The sequence below is a fragment of the Lissotriton vulgaris genome, unplaced genomic scaffold, assembly GCF_964263255.1.
Source record: "Lissotriton vulgaris unplaced genomic scaffold, aLisVul1.2 SCAFFOLD_1174, whole genome shotgun sequence".
In the NCBI taxonomy this organism is placed as follows: domain Eukaryota; kingdom Metazoa; phylum Chordata; class Amphibia; order Caudata; family Salamandridae; genus Lissotriton; species Lissotriton vulgaris.
The window spans coordinates 469876-490387 of NW_028249365.1; the positions used below are offsets into that span (position 1 = coordinate 469876).

Consider the following 20512-nt stretch of genomic DNA (forward strand, 5'->3'; position numbering starts at 1 on the left):
CCCTTAGGGTTACTACAGCTCCTGGAGTAGCCAAGGCCTTCCTGGGTGTCTTCACCAGGGTAGGGTTTCCTAAGGAGATGGTCTCAGACAGAGATTCCAACTTCATGTCTGCTTACCTAAAGCATATGTGGAAGGAGTGTGGTGTGCAGTACAAGTTTACTACCCCATACCACCCACAAACTAATGGTCTTGTTGAAAGATTCAACAAAACATTGAAAGGTATGATCATGGTGCTCCCTGAGAAACTCAAAAGGAGATGGGATGTCCTGTTGCCATGCTTGCTTTTCACTTATAGGGAACTGCCACAGAAAGGAGTGGGGTTTTCACCCTTTGAACGTCTGTTTGGTCATCCTGTAAGGGGACCACTTTGTCTTTTGAAAGAGGGTTGAGAGAGGCCTCTCCAAGAACCCAAGCAAGACATTGTGGACTATGTGCTTGGCCTAAGGTCCAACTGTTCTCTGGTAACTGTTGAGACAGGCTTCTGACCATCTCTGGGCCAGATGCAGGGTCCTATGACCTCATGATGAAAACTCTGATTGAGGGATTTGGGCTCACTACTGAGGAGTATAGAATCAGGTTATGGGGAGCCCACAAAACCCAGTCCCAATCCTGGATAGATTTTGTAGACTACTCAGTAAAGACACTGGATGGTTGGTTAACTGGACACAATGTGCCTGATTTTACTGGACTTTATAATTTTTTTATGAAAGAACACATGTTGAGTGCTTGCACAAATGAAAAGTTGCATCAGCAATGGGTAGACCAAGGTCTAATTTCTCCCCAAGTTTTGGGAAAGAAGCTAGACCATCGGGTCAAGAATAGTGTGACAAGGACATCCACTGGGGGTGACCAAAAGAAGGTGGTTACAAAACATCCCCAGGGGAAAGGTGGTGAGAATCCCCAAGATAAAATGTGTGAGTCTTCCAAAGGGCCCCAAAAACGTGTCCAGGTGGGTGGGTCCCAAACTACTCCCTATGTGCCTCAGCTCTTTAGAGGGAAGAACTTTGATCCTAACAAGGCCTATTGTAACAACTGTAAAAAGTTGGGACATTTAACTGTAGACAAAAACTGCCCCTACAATAAAGCCCCTAAGGCACCCAGTACAGCTACTCCAGGGACAGTGAATCTACAGATGGGATCAGAGGAGAGCCCAGAGCAAATCTGGGAATACGCTCAAATTAGTCAAGTCTCCTTGGGGGAAATTGAGTTTGCCACTCTAGCTGGTTGGCCACCCAACTATAAAAAGTATTTGCAATACCCCTCCATTAATGGAACTAGAGTAGAAGCCCTGAGGGATACAGGTGCCAGTATCACTAAGGTGAAGGAAATGCTGGTTTCCCCAGAGCAATACTTGATTGGGAAAACTTACCCAGTCACCAATGCTGAGAGCATTACCACCCAACGCCCTTAGGCTATGGTGACATTAGGTTGGGGAGAGGTTACTGGCCTGAAACTAGTAGTCGTCTCTCCACAATTGCCAGCTGACTATATGCTTGGAAATGACCTGGAAACCTCAGCCTGGGCTGAAGTTGAGCAAATAACCCATGCAGCCATGCTGGGTATCCCTAGACTGGTGTGTGTGCAAACCAGAGCACAGAACAAAAAGAAGTGTGAACAAGTAGGTTTGGAGCCTGAAAGTATGGCCAAACCAACCAAGAGAAAAAGCAAGAAGAGTGGAGGACCAGCTTCTACACAGCACGCCTCTCAGGACACCTCTCCTCAGGGAGAGGACTTGAAAACCCTAGAGGGAACTGAGCCCATGGAGCTTGAGCCTTACCAGGTTGGACTCCTGGGCACAGGGGGGGCCACTAGGTGAGAGCTGTGCCAGGGTCAGTGAGACTGCCCCACTCTTGAAAGCCTGAGGCAGCAAGCTGTTTCAGAAGCACAGGGAGATGTCAGTGGTACCCACAGAGCTTGTTGGAAAGATGGATTACTGTATGCTGAGGCAAGAAACCCCACTCCTGGAGCCACAGAAGTACAGGGAGTTCCTCCTAACTTTAACTCATGATATCCCCCTAGCTGGACATCTGGGACAGAACAAAACTTGGGAAAGGCTGGTTAGCCACTTCTACTGGCCCCAGATGCACCAAAAGGTGAAGGAGTTTGTGAGCTCCTGTGTTACCTGTCAGGCCACTGGCAAGGCAGGTTGCCACCCAAAGGTTCCTGTGATACCACTGCCAATTGTGGGGGTACCCTTTGAAAGGGTAGGTGTGGACATTGTGGGTCCACTTGAACCTCCCACAGCCTCAGGGAACAAATTCATTCTAGTAGTAGCTGATCATGCTGCTAGGTACCCTGAAGCAATTCCCCTTAGGGTTACTACAGCTCCTGCAGTAGCCAAGGCCCTCCTGGGTGTATTCACCAGGGTAGGGTTTCCTAAGGAGTTGGTTTCAGACAGAGGTACCAACTTCATGTCTGCTTACCTGAAACATATGTGGAAGGAGTGTGGTGTTGAGTACAAGTTTACTACCACATACCACCCACAAACTAATGGTCTTGTTGAAAAATTCAACAAAACATTGAAAGGTATGATCATGGGGCTCCCTGAAAAACTCAAAAGGAGATGGGATGTCCTGTTGCCATGCTTGCTTTTCGCTTATAGGGAAGTGCCACAAAAAGGAGTGGGGTGTTCACCCTTTGAACTTCTGTTTGATCATCCTGTAAGGGGACTACTTTGTCTTGTGAAAGAGGGCTGGGAGAGGCCTTTCCAAGAACCCAAGCAAGACATTGTGGACTATGTGCTTGGCCTAAGGTCCAACTGTTCTCTGGTAACTGCAGAGGCCTCTCCAAGAACCCAAGCAAAACATTGTGGACTATGTGCTTGGCCTAAGTTCCAGAATGGCCGAGTATATGGAGAAGGCATCCAAGAATCTTGAGGCCAGCCAGGAGCTTCAGAAGCACTGGTATGATCAAAAAGCGGCCATGGTTGAATTTCAACCTGGACAACAGGTGTGGGTTTTGCAGCCAGTGGCACCAAGGGCTCTCCAAGACAGATGGAGTGGCCCTTACCCTATCCTGGAGAAAAAGAGTGAGGTCACTTACTTAGTGGACCTGGACACCAGCAGGACACCCACAAGGGTTTTCCATGTGAACCGCCTTAAACTCTACAATGACAGGGCTGACCTCACCATGCTGATGGTGACTGATGAGGAACAGGAAGCAGAGAGTGAACCTCTCTCTGATCTCCTCTCTTCCAGCCCAAAAGATGAGTCAGTGGATGGAGTGGTCTTTTCAGACACCCTCTATACCCAACAGCAGACTGACTGTAAGCAAGTCTTGCAACAGTTTGCTCGTCTCTTTTCCTTGGCCCCTGGTCTTACCAGATGGTGCACTCATGATGTGGACACTGTTGACAGTAACCCAGTCAAAAAAAATCTATTGACAATCAGACAAAGTCAAGGAAAGCATCAAAGCTGAAGTCAGCAAGATGCTGGAGCTAGGGGTGATTGAACCCTCTGAGAGCCCCTGGGCTAGCCCAGTGGTTCTGGTCCCCAAGCCTCATCAACAGGGTGGAAAGAGAGAGATGAGGTTCTGTGTGGACTATAGAGGACTCAATTCTGTCACCAAGACAGATGCTCACCCCATTCCAAGAGCAGATGAGTTGATAGACAAGTTAGGGGCAGCCACATTGCTCAGTACCTTTGACTTAACTGCAGGGTACTGGCAGATTGGCATGGCCCCAGGAGCCAAAGAGAAAACAGCATTCTCTACCCCTGATGGGCACTATCAGGCCTTTTGGGTTAAATAATGCCCATGCCACCTTCCAGAGGTTGATGAACCAAGTCCTGACTGGATTGGAGACCTTTAGTGCAGCTTATCTTGATGATATTGCTGTCTTTAGCTCCACCTGGCAGGATCATCCAGGTCCATGTTTTGCAGAGGAGCTGCGGAGCTGCAGAGCGAGGAGCGAGCGAGGGAGGCTGCGGGAAGGCTGCAGCGGCGGCGAGTGGCAGCAAGTGGCGTTGGCGTGCGGAGGGCAGCCGGAGTTGCTGGAGATTGCACACATCGGCGAATCCACATCTTCTCGACATCCTCTCGGAGCCGCCGGATCCGCAGAGCCCGCTGAGCACGCCGTCGCCCGCCTTCCATCACCCGCCATCCGCTGTCCCTCTGACGGTGACCGGGGAGCGGGGACGAGCATGGTGAGCAGGGTGATTGGGGATGCTTCTCCTCTGTTGCTCCGTTGTTCCGTGCTCCTGGCCCAGTGTGGACGGCGGCAGACGGCTGCGAGCCCCCGGGACCTGTGCGCGAGTGCGGGGGACTGACAGCTTCAGCCCTAGCGGCGGCCCACTATCTACAAGTCCCCCCTCCGCACCCTAACCGCAGGAGCGGTACAGGGTACAGGGTACAGGAGAGGAGGGGGCAAAGGGCCTCAGGGGCCACGCTCAGCCAACAGCCAACTGCCATCTAAAAGCCCACGGAAGCCCACGGAAGTCCCCTCCACAAAGAAATAGTAATAGGTGGAGGAGGATCAAGCTTTTGGCCCTGTACTGCCCCCCCACTTACAAATTGCCGTGTTGGTCTGTGCTGGTTCACGCCAAGACCCCAGTACCTCACCATTAAGGGGGTACAGGGGAATAAGGAGGTGCAAGGAAGAGCACAAGGAGGCGACAGCAGCACATCACCAGCACCAGCGGTGGAAGGAAACCGCAAAGAGACCCCACTCACTCACAGAGGGAATCAGTACTGCCTAAGGGCCAGAACAGCTCACGGATCCCCGCGGGGGAGTTAGGAAAATATTAAGGAGGCAAGAGGCAGAGGGAGGCAATAGGCAGCGGCAGACGGTCAGCAGAAGTAAGCTCAGTCATTACATTAACTTCGGCATTATTACGTCTATCCATTGATTCACCTCCGCCCGCACCCAAACTCCTAATTCTTCTTCAACGCAGTACTGACATAAGGTCTGGTAGAGTAAGAAGACCCCTCACAAGGCCTTCTCTCAAATCAAAAAAGAAGACAGCCGTACAGCCAATCGATGGGAGTAAAGAACCTTCAGAAATAGATGACCCCACTGGGCGCAATAACGAGGACAATGGTACCATCAGTAAAGGCGATATCCAAGAAATAAATGTCTGTCTAACGGTCGGCTCGATAGACAACTGAGCTAAGAATTCGCAACCCGCAATGGACTTAAGAGGTGGAAACCAGCTAAACGGAACCCCCAAAAGAGTTAAAGGAGCCAAAAGGAAAAAGCAGGACCAGATTGTGGAACTAGATATAGATATAGATGGACAGTCATCTAAAAAACACACGAGACTCTATCAGCCAAAAATCTACACAAAATGTACTTTTCTCAAAGATCCTGGCAACGTAATTTACTCAAATAACGACATCATTACGGGTCTACAATCCTCACTGCGACCGGAGGTAGTGGAAAGTCAGTCAGTAGAAGAACGTCAGTCACTCCAAGCAACTGGAACAATAGTCGTTGAAATCCATAATCCCCAAACTGATATGGAGACAACAGCCCATTGGAAAACCAAATGGGGGACGGAGTACAAGGGGGACAAAATGGTAACAGTGCAGAAGCATCTCATATGGACAGCGGCCAGCTTAGTCGCCACATCAACTCCTCACCATATGCAGGGTACCCGGTACAGAGTTTTGGGAAACTCACACCCGTGAATGATAAGAACCCAGAGAATAAGTAGGCCTTACAACCTAATGACCTTCCTGGGTATCAGCAGGCCAACGACCTGAGAGAACACTACCCCTCTTCTCTAAATTCTCAATCACATTAGAATTCTCAGGGCAAAAACGAAGGAGCATATACAACCAGCCATGTAACATACTGCACCCCAAATAAGCAAACAGCCATGCATCATGACAACTTAATAGCCGAGGAACAGCAAAGGAGCTCCAATCCACTAACTCACCCTTCACAACTGCCACCTGTGGACCTCAGTAATCCAGACAGCGACATGACCTTTCTGGCAACACAAGAATGGGAGGACCTAGTAGCTTCATACAACGTAAAGCCTACCCATAACAGCTCCACAGAAGAGCTTGTCTCCTTGTCCACTGTAGGGAGTAACGGTCCCACTAATATATTTTGGGCAAACTTATTGAACACAATTCAACTGTCAGCCACAGCACTGCAGTATCAATCAGAAAAACTGGATCTGCAGTTAACCATCCTCCAGGCGCTAGCAGACGCCACAACAGGGATAGAAAATAAACTATCAGATCTTAACGGCCTTTTAAAAAGAGGGCAAGAAGCAGCAAAACCATCGCAAATAATAAGAACTGAGTGCACCTGCTCCCCGATAATTGATAAGCTATCAACATTACCGACAACTCTGGGGAACCTCCTGGTGGACTTAAAAGAAAACATAACAATGCACCTAGTCACAGAGGCAAAGACGAGCAGCACAGGTCTCAGCAAAAAAATACCAGGTGGCAAATTCCACCACATCGCCAGTAAGCAAGGGGACTTATCCCCAAAATCCCAAAACACAAGAGATGATTCCTTCCTGAACACTTCCACCAACGGCAGGGACGGTGCAAAGGCATCTACAAATGAACGTGCCCGCCGCAAAGAAAAAAGAAAGGGTAGGAACAGAAAGACAGTAGATGCTTGTTGCATTATTGAGATTGATCCAATAACAACGCCAGGGGACAAAGAACAAAAACGAAAAAACGAGAAGCTCACGGAGGACAAAAAGCCACCTCCCATAGATATCCAACCAACCGACACAACGATTCTGAAATTAGCAGAGACCTCATTACTGAAACAAGTTAAAGAGGGAGCAGGCGAACAGACTGAGCAGAAAGTCACCGGCCCAGTCATTAATAAGCAACTTACCCCTGCAACAGATTCTGCACACGACACACGGAGTACTGGAAGGAGAACAGAAGTTACAAAGTCAATAGCATCGTCACAACAAACACAAAGTGGAATGCACAATAAAGATCAGGCCCAAGGGGTTTCGACCCATTTCAGCATAGACAAAATAAACACCAATCAGTCAACAAACAGTGCTGATCTTCGCAAGGTCACCACCTCCTGGAATCAACATGGAATCATCACTACTTACAACGACACGTTACATAGTGCCGAACCCCTAAACAGAGTCAACCAACACATGTCAACCACCTATCCGTGCAGATAGTCCCCAGGAACAAACGAGACAGACATCATTCTGTTCATCCCCAAATTCAAATCTAGAGGAAGAGTGGACACCTTAAACAGGGGCAATATACTAAGACTCATCCACTCAATTGAAAGTTTATCACACATTAATACAGCAGATCTGCTAGCAATTGAATTTTACTCACCGTCTGACCTACGAGACAGTGAAACAACAAAGTCAGTATGGAAAACAAAAGAATTAGCAGGTCAAATTTTAGGGGAAACGCACAGATTCTCCGAATGGGGAATAAAATTGGTACCGGGAAAGAGACCCGCTTAACCCACCGCACTCCTAGAAGGAAGCAATAAAGACCACCCAAAAAAAGTCAACTCGATTCTAAAAGGAGCACGCAGTAACTCACCAGGACCGAATGACACTCCAACATCCTCGACAACTTACCAACTTAACCCAAGTTGGGTAAACATACGGCGGACAATACCTGCAGGCGCCACAAAGTGACAAAGGTCACCAAGCTAGCCCTCCATAAAAGCTGACACTCCCCCCCAAAAAATATGCATTTGGAACATAAACGGTCTGACTAGCAAACTAGACGACCCAGACACACTAAACCACCTAAAATCATTCGACCTGATTCTGCTCCAAGAAACCTGGGAGGAGAAAGAGTTCTCTCTTCAAGGATACTCAACTCAAATCCATCCAGCCAAAAGAAACTCGTCCTACGGTCACAGCTCAGGAGGCCTGGCATCGCTAGCCTCAATATTTACCATAGGAAAAATGGAAGTAATAAACGCAAAAATTTCACCTCCAAGCGCCATACAGGCAATAGCAATAACGATCAAAATAAACCAGGTTGCCCAACAACTGCATATAATAAACACATATTTACATCCTAAGCATAGATTAAAAGGCGCGTGAGAACTGGTCACCGAGGTGGCAAGACTGATGAAAGAAAGGGAAATAGAGAACTTACCCCTGGCAGGTGACTTTAACCTTCAACTCTTCAGAGACAAACCAGAAGACGAGATGGTACGGGACCTTAACATCGCTTGGGGAATTCCCAATCAAGCCTCACCCACTCCCAACAAGCAAACAAGATACTCAAGTCAGCTATTAAGAGGCCTAGAGCAGTTAAATCTGAGGGTATTAAATGGTCGATTTGTAGAGGACACACCTCCAGCATGTACGTACTTTTCCTCATCTACCTCTTCGCCTTTTTGACTTCACCCTCGTAACACTCCCTCTGTTCGACGCTATCTGCTCATTTAAGATCGGTGTAAATGGTGAAAGCGACCACCAACCACAGTAAGTGGAACTATACGCCACCAGAGGGATTGACCTGGAAGAAATCAAAATTGCCGGCACTGAGCACACCACCAACTTCAGACGGATAAGGTGCAAGACTAACAAAGTAGAAGAGCTTACAATCAACGCAAGAGCAATCCTGCACCAGATCTCATGTTTGTCAAGGAACCCACTAGAGGCCTGGGTAGACTTTGTAACAGAACTTGGAACAAAATTCGCCACAGAGCAAAAAACCAACACTACGAGCTCATCAACCCACACAACAGCGAAAGTAACATCACAGGAGATAAAAAAAACTAAAACGTGAAATAACCCTGATCCTTAGGAAGCTCCGCAAATAATCGAACAACGACCCCTTGCACGAGGAGCTGCGATCCCTAAAGACTCGGCTCAACAAGTCCATCTGGGAAAGGAAAAGGAAAATTAACGAGGACCTCTGGGCGAAAATCGTATACGATTCAAAACAGAAGAACAGCGCCAGGTTCTGGAAAACAATACAAAGCCTCCAACGTCCAAGCCACAAAGGAATAAATTCCCACGTATCCGAACCCGAATGGGCTCACTATTTATCAACACACTTCAATGACAAAACTCCTGAAGTGGGCTTACTTAGAGGAAAAAACCTAACTACGAGGATCATAAAGAGTAATACGAAAACGACAATCAATCATCGAACAAATGCAAACATAAACAAATACACTATTCTGGTGAAGACATCATGTAACTCTGCAACGCTGGAGATAGACGGAATATCAAGCTTTAGATCACCTTTAGGCAGTGAGGATAAAAAACATACAATAACAGCAGCCAGGATCAAGCAACAAATATCCAAAGGTAAACCGGAAGGAGCTCCTGGGCCCAATGGAGCCCCACCAATAATGTACAAGTACGAGGCCAATTTCTGGAGTGAGACACTGGTGCCACTCTTCCAGGAAGTCAGGGAAACAGTGACGTGCCCTTTAACCTGGAGAGGATCAATACTTAGTCCGATCCGCAAACAGGGTGATAGGAGCACTCCAAGTAATTATCGCCTCATCGCCCTAATTGACACAGAGGCAAAGTACTACGCGGGCCTCCTCCTGGAGGAGCTAACATCGTGGGCAACCCTAAAACACATCATTCCCGTCAACCAAACCGGATTCTGCAGAGGACAGGGCACAATCACAAACATCATGGCGTTAACCCTACTGACAGACGCTGCCAAGACAACCAAGAGCTCACTATTTCTATGCTTTATAGATTATAGTGCAGCGTTTGATCATGTTGACCGAAACAAACTCTGGTTGAAACTAGACAAGTGGGGGATACCGGGCCACTACTGCAGCAGCTGATACTACCCCATGCTAACACCTGGGTCAAGATCAAACTTGGAAGCGGGACGCACCTTTCCAGACAAATTAACACCACTAACGGCCTAAAACAAGGATGCGTCCTTGCTGCCATGTTGTTTAATCTTTTCCTCGCAGACTTGGCCAGAGAATTGGACAAAACCAATTCACACGCGCCACGGCTGGGAGACATCTCGCTATCAAACCTTCTTTACACCGATGACTTGGTCTTGGTAAGCCGTTACCCAATTGGACTACAACATCTCTTGGATACCACCAATCAATTTTCAATAAAAAACGCTTTGAAGATTAACTTAAACAAGACAAAAGTTATGTCAGTGAATTACAACAAATCAAAGAAACTGGCATGGTCCTTGGATGGACAAAGGCTGGACCGAGTTACCAACTATAAATACCTTGGCGTATCATTAGACAGCAGCGGCTCGTTCAAACCCCACCAAGAGGCTATAGCAAGGAAGGGAACTACTTTTCATTTCTCAATAAAGCCGTTGCATAAAGTTCTCCCTGATCAATCATCTGACCCCCTGCTACAGGTGATTAAAGCACGCCTCCAGCCTATGCTCACATACGGAAGCGAACCCATGCATGAGAAGGACGCTAATGCCCTAGACAAAATATTCAGTAGAGCATATAGGGCAATCTTCCGTCTGCCAAATTATGTGTCTCCTGCCCAAATTCACCTCGAATTTGGAATCCAAAAACAAACGGTAGAGAGAAGAGGCGCCTATATAAAATGCTGGCGCAAAATCAAGTCGCGGAACGAGGAACCCTAAACGCTCATTTATGGACAGAACTGTCAATACGATCAAACTCACCCGCTAAGAAATACCTTTTAAACTCTTTGGAATAGCTGGACCTAACTAGCCTTTGGGAGTCATCAGCTGACAACAATAGTTTCAAAAAGGTGGTAACAAAAGTCACTAAACTAATATCATCTATTGAAGATAAAGAAACCCTGACCAAGAGGGCACATGGATGGGCTGTGCTGAAAGATTACAATGCCCTGAAACCGCATGAATATTTGAAAATGGGCATCACGCGGAAGACAAAAGATACATTTCTAAACCTGCGTTTCGGAATTCTACCAATTCTACCTCACTTGGCACCATGGAAAAGGAGGCCAGACGAACATCTTTGCCATCTTTGCAAATCGGAATGAGGATTTAATCCACATAATCTGTATCTGCCCTAACCTGATAGACATAAGGCGCGCCCTATTTTGATCACTTTGGAATCAAAAAGGTGTAACAAGCTGCAGGCAAGCCGTGATGATATGCTTCAAACCAGAAGAGGTCCAGTTAAATTGTAGAATGACTAAGGTTTTTGATATTGTGTCTACAAGACTTACTCAACCACAAGGCGCAGTGATTAACGGCATGTAATAACTCGCCAATCAAGAAAAAGTCTGCCAAAGTCCTGCTAAGTCAAAGCACGCAGAGTACATTGACTCACACTTTCAATTTCACAAGCGGGTTAGAGACACTGTAATGGAGAATGACAACTTAATATGGTTTTAAATACCTTTTTCCTTTAACAATACATGCGTTTTAAGTTTATAAAGATTTTAATGATGTACGTTTTATATTGTGAGTTTAATTAACTGTACAATAAAGTAAATCAAATCAAATGAAACCTTGGGAAGGTTCTACAAGCCCTGCAATCTGCAAGACTGACTATCAAGGCATCCAAATGCCAGATAGGGCAGGGCACAGTGGTGTACTTGGGCCACCTTGTTGGTGGAGGCCAGGTCCAACCCATACAGGCCAAGATCCAGAGTATCCTGGACTGGGCAGCTCCAACAACTCAGACCCAAGTCAGGGCATTCCTTGGCTTGACTGGACACTACAGGAAGTTTGTGAAGGGATATGGGCACATTGTGACTCCCCTAACAGAACTCACCTCCCAGAAAATGCCAAAGGAAGTAAATTGGACTGTTAGCTGCCAAAAGGCTTTTGACACCCTGAAAGAAGGAATGTGCTCAGCACCCATTCTAAAAGCACCAGACTACTCCAAGCAGTTCGTAGTGAAGACTGATGCCTCAGAACTGGGGATAGGAGCGGTCCTATCCCTGGTGAATGAGGAAGGCCAAGACCAACCTGTTGCTTTTATAAGCAGGAGGCTACTCCCCAGAGAGCAGAGTGCCATTGATAGGGAGGCCTTTGCTGTGGTTTGGTCCCTGAAGAAGTTGAGGCCCTACATGTTTGGAACTCACTTCCTGGTTCAAACTGACCACAGACCTCTCAGATGGCTAATGCAAATGAAGGGGGAAAATCCAAAACTACTGAGATAGTCCATCTCCCTACAGGGAATGGACTTTGAAGTGGAGCACCAACCAGGGACTGCCCATGCCAATGCAAATGGGCTTTCCAGGTTCTTCCACTTGGACAATGAAGACTCCCTAGGGCAAGGTTAGTCTCATTACCTTTCGTTTGGTGGGGGTAGGGTTGCGTGAGAAAGTGCCATCTTTCTTGCATTGGTATGCCCCACCTTTTGCTGAACTGCTGATGTACCTTGACTGAGTGTGCCCTGGGCTCCTGCCAACCAGGTACCCAGGGCCTGTGTTCCTTCCCTAAAACTGTATTGAACCTAATACCCAATTGACATCTCTGGCCACCTATCAGCCCCTAGTAAATGGTACCCTAGGTACCCAGGGCCTGGTGACCAGAGAAAACCCCTAAGGGCAGCAGCACGTATTGTGCCACCCTTAGGGGCCTGTACCCTGACACCCACACACTGCCTTTGCAGGCTGAGTGTTTAAGTACAGAACTAAACAGAGAGTCGACATGGCACACATCCCTGTGTGCCATGCCCACACAACCCACTGCCCAGGCATACTTCAGTCACCCCTCTAGCTGGGTGCCCTATGCCAGTGGTGTGGGCACAGGTGCATGAGCCCCGTGCCCCTACAGTACCCAGAGCCATTCCTGGGCACTGTAAGTGCAGTGATGCCATTAAGAGTATATAGTGCTGGGAGGTTGTCATTACGAACTCCACAGCACCATAATGACTACACTGAAGACTGAGACGTTTGGTACCAAACTAATCAGCACATTAAAACCGCACTGATGCCAGTGTGGGATTTAATGTAAAATGCACCAGAGGGCATCTTAGAGAAGCCCTCTGAAAACCTAACCTACAATCCAAGTCTGGTCTGAGTGGCTGCAGAGGCTGCCACACAGCAGACATGCTGCTGGACCCCTGGGTGGAGAGCCCCCCGCTCTCCTGGGACTGCAACAATGCACATCCTGGGCGAGGTGCTAGGTCTCTTCCCCAGGATGGGCAGGGGAAAGCATCAAAGGCATGCGTCCTCTGTGAGCTTCTCCAGACCATTTGCTGTACTCTGCAACTGGCCCCCACCAGTTCCAAACCCCACTCTGGCGGGAAGACAGGCAGGAAACCCTACGTCAGGAAGGGGGGGTGCTAGCCTGTGCCAACCCCACCTCTCAGGTGGGAGAGGCGAGGTGAAACACGCCCCCGGGCTCCGGCCATCTTGAAGATGGGGAGCCCTGCCCAATCACAGCTAGGCTCCTGCCCCCCTCCCACAGGAGAGGAGTCGGCTAGGGGGTGTACCCAGCCCAGGAGAGGGACCTATTGGTCCCTGCCCTTTCCCTACCTGTAAAGCCCCTAAATTTAGTATTTAGGGGCACCCTGAACGTTCCTTCCGCAGATCCCGATAAGAAAAGAAGAAAGAAGATCAAGAAGACGAAGACCCGCCTTGAAGCTGCTAACAACAGGACGACACCCACTGACTTGGCCCAAGCCTTACCGGCCTGTCGATCCTGGAACCAGCTCCTGCTTAATCCCGGCGACTCCTACGGACAGCAACCTTGGTTTACCCGGAGGACCTGCCTGCCTTGACCCTCTTAAAGACTGGGACTCTCATAAGCAAAGGCTCTGCTTCAACAGCCACCCCCAAATCAAACGAATTCTGAAGTACTCACCTGTGATCAGGAGAGAAGCCAGTACTGCATATTGTAGCCCAGTACTGAACCGCAAAAGTAATCCTAGTCAGGTTTACTAGTAACTTGAATTTTCTCCATAGGAATCCATTGTGTGCTTTTCTGTGAAATTTCTTCTGTCTACTTTTGAAAACTTTAAATATTCTTTAAAAAAGTTCTCCCTTTGGATAACATTGCGAGATATTCATTGAAAAGCTTCTATATATGTACTTTTAAAATAGCTTTATATTCCTTAAAAATCACTGCAATAACTAAAACGTTTGTACTAAACTGTTTTCAACGTAGATCCCAGGACTGATTCTAGGATCCAGTCCTGGAACTACCAGAGTAATCTACAAAGTAATCAGCTGTATTTATATAGAAAAACCCATTGAGCTCAATGCTAAATTGTGTTCAGAATTGTGTTGCCTACTGCAAACCCTGTACCTATTGTGTTACAAAATGTATTGCCTTTCTGCAAAGTACTCTTCTGAGACCCCTCATATTGAGAACAGTTTTGATACCTGTTGGTTCTAACAATGAAACAACTATATCTTTGATATAAAAACCATTAGCCTGGAGTTCAGTTTATGAGTGTGTGAAACCTTTTGCAGATTGAGGGTGTACAACAAATGCTTTACACTGTCCTCTGGTACTGCCTTACTGCTCGACCAAGCTACCACTTTAGAGAGTAAGGTCACACCTGGCTTTAACCTCTGTTATACCTCTGGGGTTTGTGGACTCTATACACACACTGTACCTTATCTTGGTCCAGTGTATATTGAGCCACTTTCTCAAAACACTGAATGGGTGTGTTTTTATGTTACTTCCCAAAATGTCACTACTCTGGAGATTAGAAGGGTCACAAATCTGAGTGCTTATTTTGAGGCAGTGTTTTCTGGTGCTGGGCACCAGCAGTTAATTATCAATACTAGCAAGTATGACATTCTGCTACATGGTGGCATAGTTTATCGAATTTTGAGATGAGCACAACAACAGTTATTTATTCAATATGCATTAAAAATGACTAATACTTGCTACCAAAGCCATTCATATAGCTGTGGGGGCCTGGAATAGTCTGAATTGTCTCACTTCTAGGAGTGTAATGGTTAGTAATTGCTTTGGTACTGTCATTGGCAGCACCGTCAGGGGCAATAGGTGGTGTTAGCTGCAGTGGCTCCAAACGAGGGCCTTGGCACTTAGGGGCTTGTTACGATGATAGCCGGAAAGCAATCCGACCAACTCCTTTTTGGAATCGGTTCCGACCAACTCACGTTTGACAAGTCTGACGGATTACGATGCTTCCGATCACCGTTCAGAAAGTCTCCATTTACATGGGAGCCTGTGTTCAGACAGACAACACAGACTTCCATTGGAGAAAGGGGTGGTTTTGGAAAAGCTTGCACCCTTGGGGGGCACCCCATGGTGCCTTTCACACAGTGCATGTTTCTACATGGTGGTCCCTTCGGTACCCCCATATCCCCAACTGGAGGCCTCAGGATGAAGGGGAGCCTGCTAGGGGGCTCAGAAGTCATTTTCTGACAGCCTTTCATGTCGTACGGACGGTAGCCGAAAGGCTGTCCAAACACATTGGTCAGAAACGCGGTCCATAGAGCTGTACGATTCGGCATCGACCAACTCGGAGTTTTCGAATGCCAATCGTACCCGATTCGGACTGACCGAATCGTTTGCTTTCCGAACGAGAACATCATAATAGGTTGGTCAGAATTGTTTCCGACCGAGTCGGAAATACAGGTTCCAACACCGTTTAGGGGAATCCAACTGCCATTCAGAGCCTTTCAGACCGACATTATAACCAGACCCTTATATGTTTTGAAAATTAAGCACTACAACTTCTCCATAAAGGTGCAGCAAAGCGAATGCTATGAAAATATACCTCAAAACCCCAGTAGACATTAACTGTTGCTGATTGTTGGTGTTGCAGTACTGGCAAACCGAACATTTCTCTTCACTGCACAGTTCCTTTCGGAGGGGCCAGACACTCCCTAATTGTCAGTGGGGCAACACTGGTTCCTTCTCTACCTTTAGCTATACAAATACTAGAAATAGTCAGGGGTAGGGGTAGCTTACAGAGATACCCCCACCCCTGGTGGAATTCCACAGAGTTGAATGAAAACTCTGTGGAATACCGCTCCACTCCATGTAATTTAGACTTAGCTCGGGCAGTGCGTTACACGTCTCCCACCTTCTCCGATTCCCTGGCTGCAGAATACAGATCCTCAAGGCCTATGAAAAGTCGAGGACAATGGTCTCCTGCTGCCTCCTGCATCCGATTCCAGCCTCTGAAGGATTCTCCTGTGTGCACTTGCATGTTATTGTATTCATGCTCACTAGAAACCTGCAGCGACTGCAAGTCCCGTCGCAGCTCTGCACATGTGCCCTTGCACCCGGCTCCTTATACTATGCCGAGCATCAAGAAAGGAAATAAGGTAAGTTATTTTATTTTAGGCAGTTTGGTTGTGGGTGGCAAACTCCGCTACGCAGAGGTGGTATGCAGAGTTTTTTGCCAAACTCCACGTTCCAAGCAAAAACCATGAAAAATCTGCAGGTAGAGGGAAATTTACCGCCCGCCCTTAGAAATAGCCCTGCATTGAGCTCTCATTCAGGGTCGGCTTTAGGGCGGTGCAGTCACACTGGGAACTCACCTGGAGGGGGGGCACTGACCTCAGGGGGGCACTACGTTTAGCAATAACAAATGGGCAACTTCAAGGGACCACTGCCAACTCTCACTGAAGTTTTTCAAAACTGAAAACATTTTGTTAAAAAAAACTGCCTCAATTCCTTTAAAGAAATCAGGTTGCTAAAAAGAAATGAAAAAAATATATTTCAGTCTTACAATACAAAAACAGGAATTGTTGTTTGCTGCTCCTTGCAAGTAACCACCCTAGTCTTTGCAGCCAAGTGACCCAACTAAGGATTAGTAATTAGGCAGATTGTTATGCAACCCCTCCAGTTCAGTATTTTGCAAGCCAACCTACTAATATTTAGGTCAGTTTGCAAAATTAGATACTGGTCGCAAAAACATGAGATGCAAATTGTGACCAATTTGTGACCAGTATATTGGCCCTATCTGTGAGAGATAATGAGATCAAATTAGGTAAGATCTAACTATCTAATTCGAACAAAGTGTGTCCTACAGAGATGAAGCACTTTTTACAATGTGCGACCTGCAAAAATCTATATGTAAAAAGCTTCAATCAATCAATCAATCATAGCATTTGTATAGCGCACTACTCACCCGGAGGGTCTCAAGGCGCTTGGGGGAAGGGGGGGTCTGCTACTGCTCGAACAGCAGGTCTTGAGTTGTCTCCTGAAGGCGAGATGGTCCTGGGTCAGCCGGAGGTGGATGGGGAGGGAGTTCCATGTCTTGGCAGCCAGGTAGGAGAAGGATCTTCCTCTAGCGGTGGCTCTTCGGATGCATGGTACGGCGGCGAGGGCGAGGCTTGTCGTACGTAGCTTGCGGGTGGGCGTGTAGAAGGTCAAGCGGTCGTTGAGCTACTTGGGGCCCAGGTCGTGGAGGGACTTGTGTGCGTGGGTGAGGAGTCTGAACGTGATTCTCTTGCTGACGGGAATCCAGTGCAGGTCCCTCAGGTGTCCGGAGATGTGACTGCGTCGGGGGATGTCCAGGATGAGTCGGGCGGGGGCATTCTGGATGCTTTGGAGGCTTTTCTGTAGCTTGTTTGTGGTTCCGGCGTAGAGCGTGTTTCTGTAGTCCAGTCGGCTTGTGACGAGTGCCTGGGAGACCGTCTTCCTGGTTTCGGTCGGGATCCATCGGAAGATCTTACGGAGCATGCGTAGGGTGTTGAAGCATGATGAGGAGATGGTCTGGTCATCGAGAGGGAGGAGTCCAGGATGAAGCCCAGGTTGTGTGCGTGGTCTGTTGGCTTGGGTGCACTGCCTAGGGCCGGGGGCCACCAGGTGTCGTCCCAGGCGGAGGGCGATGGTCCCAGGATGAGGACTTCCGATTTGTCTGAGTTCAGTTTCAGGCGGCTATTCTTAATCCACTCGGCGACGTCTTTCATCCCTTCGTGTAGGCTAGTTCTGGCGTTGGCGGGGTCACTGGTGAGGGAGAGGATCAGTTGGGTGTCGTCAGCGTAGGAGATGATGTTGAGGTTGTGTTGGCATGCGATGGCTGCAAGGGGTCTCATGTAGATGTTGAAGAGGGTGGGGCTGAGTGATGATCCTTGCGGTACGCCGCAGATGACTTCGTTGGCCTCGGAACGAAACAGGGGGAGGCCGACTCTCTGTGTTCTTACGGCGAGGAACGAGATGATCCATTCCAGAACCTTCTCTTGGACACCTGTGTTGCTCAGGCGTTGGACTAGGGTGCGGTGGCAGACCGTGTCGAATGCTGCGGAGAGATCCAGGAGGATGAGGGCAGCTGTTTCCCCGTTGTCGAGCAGGGTTTTGATGTCGTCGGTGGCAGCGATGAGGGCGGTCTCGGTGCTGTGGTTGGCTCGGAAACCGGACTGCGAGAGGTCAAGGGATCCGTTTGACTCGAGGAAGGCGGCAAGCTGTCTGTTGACGGTCTTCTCGATGACTTTGGCAGGAAAAGGGCAGAGCAAGATGGGGCGAAAGTTCTTGAGGTTGGTGGGGTCCGCTGTTGGTTTCTTCAGTAGGGCGCTGAGCTCGGCGTGCCTCCAGCTCTCCGGGAAGGTGGCGGTGTCGAAGGAGATGTTGATGATGTCCCGCAGTTGGGGTGCGATGATGGAGTCGGCCTTGTTGAAGACGTGGTGGGGGCAGGGGTCGGTCGGAGATCCGGAGTGGATGGTGTTCATCGTGCGGGCTGTGTCTTCGGTGGTCATCATGGTCCAGGTGCGGAGGGTGGCGGTGGGGGGTGTTGGTTCGACGGTAGGGTGCGTGGATGGTGCGCCGAAGCTGGTGTGGATGATCTTGCGGTGGAAGAATGAGGCGAGAGAGTTGCAGAGTTCTTGAGAAGGAGTGATGTCGTTGTTGCCTGTGCTGGGGTTGGAGAACTCCTTGACGATGTTGAAGAGTTCCTTGCTATTGTGGGCGTTGTTGTCTAGTCGTTCCTTCAGTGTTTTCTTCTTGGTAGTGCGGATGAGCTGGTGGTGCTTGCGGGTGGCTTGTTTGAGGGTGGTCATGTTGTCTGTGGTCTGGTTGAGGAGCCAGGCTTTCTCAAGGGTGCGGCAGTTCTTCTTGGAGTCCTTGAGTTCGTCGGTGAACCAGGTGGCTTTATTGCTTCTGGGTCTGCTGGGAGGGTTCTTCAGTGGCGCGAGGTCGTCTGCGCAGTTGTCAGCCAGTGTGTGAAGTTGCGGGCTGCTTTGTTGGGGTCCGTTGTGCTTGCGGGCGGGTTCGGGCTGAGGGAGGTGGTGAGCTGCTCGGCGGTGATCTTGTTCCAGCTTCTGTGAGGAACCTGTTGCGGGTGGTGGTGGGTCGTTGTTCTTCGGAAGCTGAAGTGGACGCATCTGTGGTCGGTCCAGTGAAGTCCGGTAGAGTGGCTGAAGGTGATGTGCTTGCTGGATCAGAAGACGGGATCAAGCGTGTGGCCTGCATAGTGAGTGGGGGTGTTAACCAGTTGCTTGAGTCCAAGGTTTGCGAGGTTGTCCAGCAGGGCGGCGGTGTTGCGGTCCTTGTTGTTCTCCAGCTTAACGTACTTACCATAAGTATTGAGCCAATAAATGTAGACCTTGGTGATATCTATGGCCTACCTATTGCACATAGATCTCTGCCAAGAGTGTGTCACTCTTTGAGCTATTGTAAGCCACGCTCATTGGATTTAAGAGAAAGTATAATAAAGGCACAATAAAGAGTTATATTTGTTCATGTTTGTTAGGACAAAAAATATTTGTTATAAAACATTTGGCATCCAATGCAAAGGATTTGCATAACTTCAAAAAACGTGTTGCGGTGTCCTTCGCCTTTATCACCAGTATGCACATCAGTTCAGACTGTATCCTGCGTTACCTGCAATTCAGCACCGGGTTTGTCCTTGGCAGCTTCAAAGGAATGCGCAGTTCTTCCATTTCTGGTGCTTTCAAGGTAAGAAAGGCCCCATCGCAGGAAACAGAAATCAGAACAAGCTTTGGCTTCTGTTCAGCAGTGACCACGCCGCCATTTTCCTTAGTTACAAGCCAATGTCTGAAATTAACAAGAAGAACAGAGATAGGTTTTTGATAGTTTGAGGGTTTCAAAACAGAGGACCAGATCAAAAACATATTTTTCCATTTTCAGGTGAAAAATGCACATGGCCTAATCAAGAAGGGCGTTTGCTCAAAGTACATGCACAGATGGGAAGTGCACAAGATTTGCATGAAGGGGCATGGTCTTGCACATGGCCGGCTCGGAAGCTGGTGCATCCCTTATTTACAATGGTATGCACCATGCTTTTGAACTCACCATGGCCTTGTGTGAGACAGGATCTGTCAAGGAGTTAAATATTGACGCACATGGGGATAAAAGAGGGTACCTGTCAGCATTCTGCGGACTATGATCATTAGTGTACATGATCCCATATCTACCCTTTTACCAGAGGTATTATTGAAATAAGCTACATACCTCTAGACAGACTATTTAAAAGGAAAGATTTTGCCCACAGCTTGGGAGACAGCCTGATTGCTCGTGTCCTGTCCCTCCACCCATGTAGCTCATTGTAGCCAATGCATAAGTATGGTGCCCCATAGAACAACGAAATAACAAGCATTGGCAAAGCCATAGGTCTAGTCTATGAGATGAGAGATATTGGCTTTGTCAATCTTTATCCATGTTGTACAGTAGAATGGCTGAAGTTAAATAAAAAAGAGATACCTAGCACGGCCAGCACTGCTGGATCTTAGTGTTTTTTTAT

The 20512-nt window shown here is 48.1% G+C and overlaps 1 pseudogene across 1 annotated transcript in view; it reads right to left on the minus strand.

The window, feature by feature from the left end:
• LOC147663586 (mitochondrial amidoxime-reducing component 1-like) overlaps positions 1-20512 on the minus strand; it is a 322187-nt pseudogene that overhangs the window by 197448 nt on the left and 104227 nt on the right. Inside the window, exon 2 of the transcript XR_015305283.1 lies at positions 19633-19806. The product of XR_015305283.1 is annotated as a mitochondrial amidoxime-reducing component 1-like (transcript). The remainder of the gene's footprint in view (positions 1-19632; positions 19807-20512) is intronic.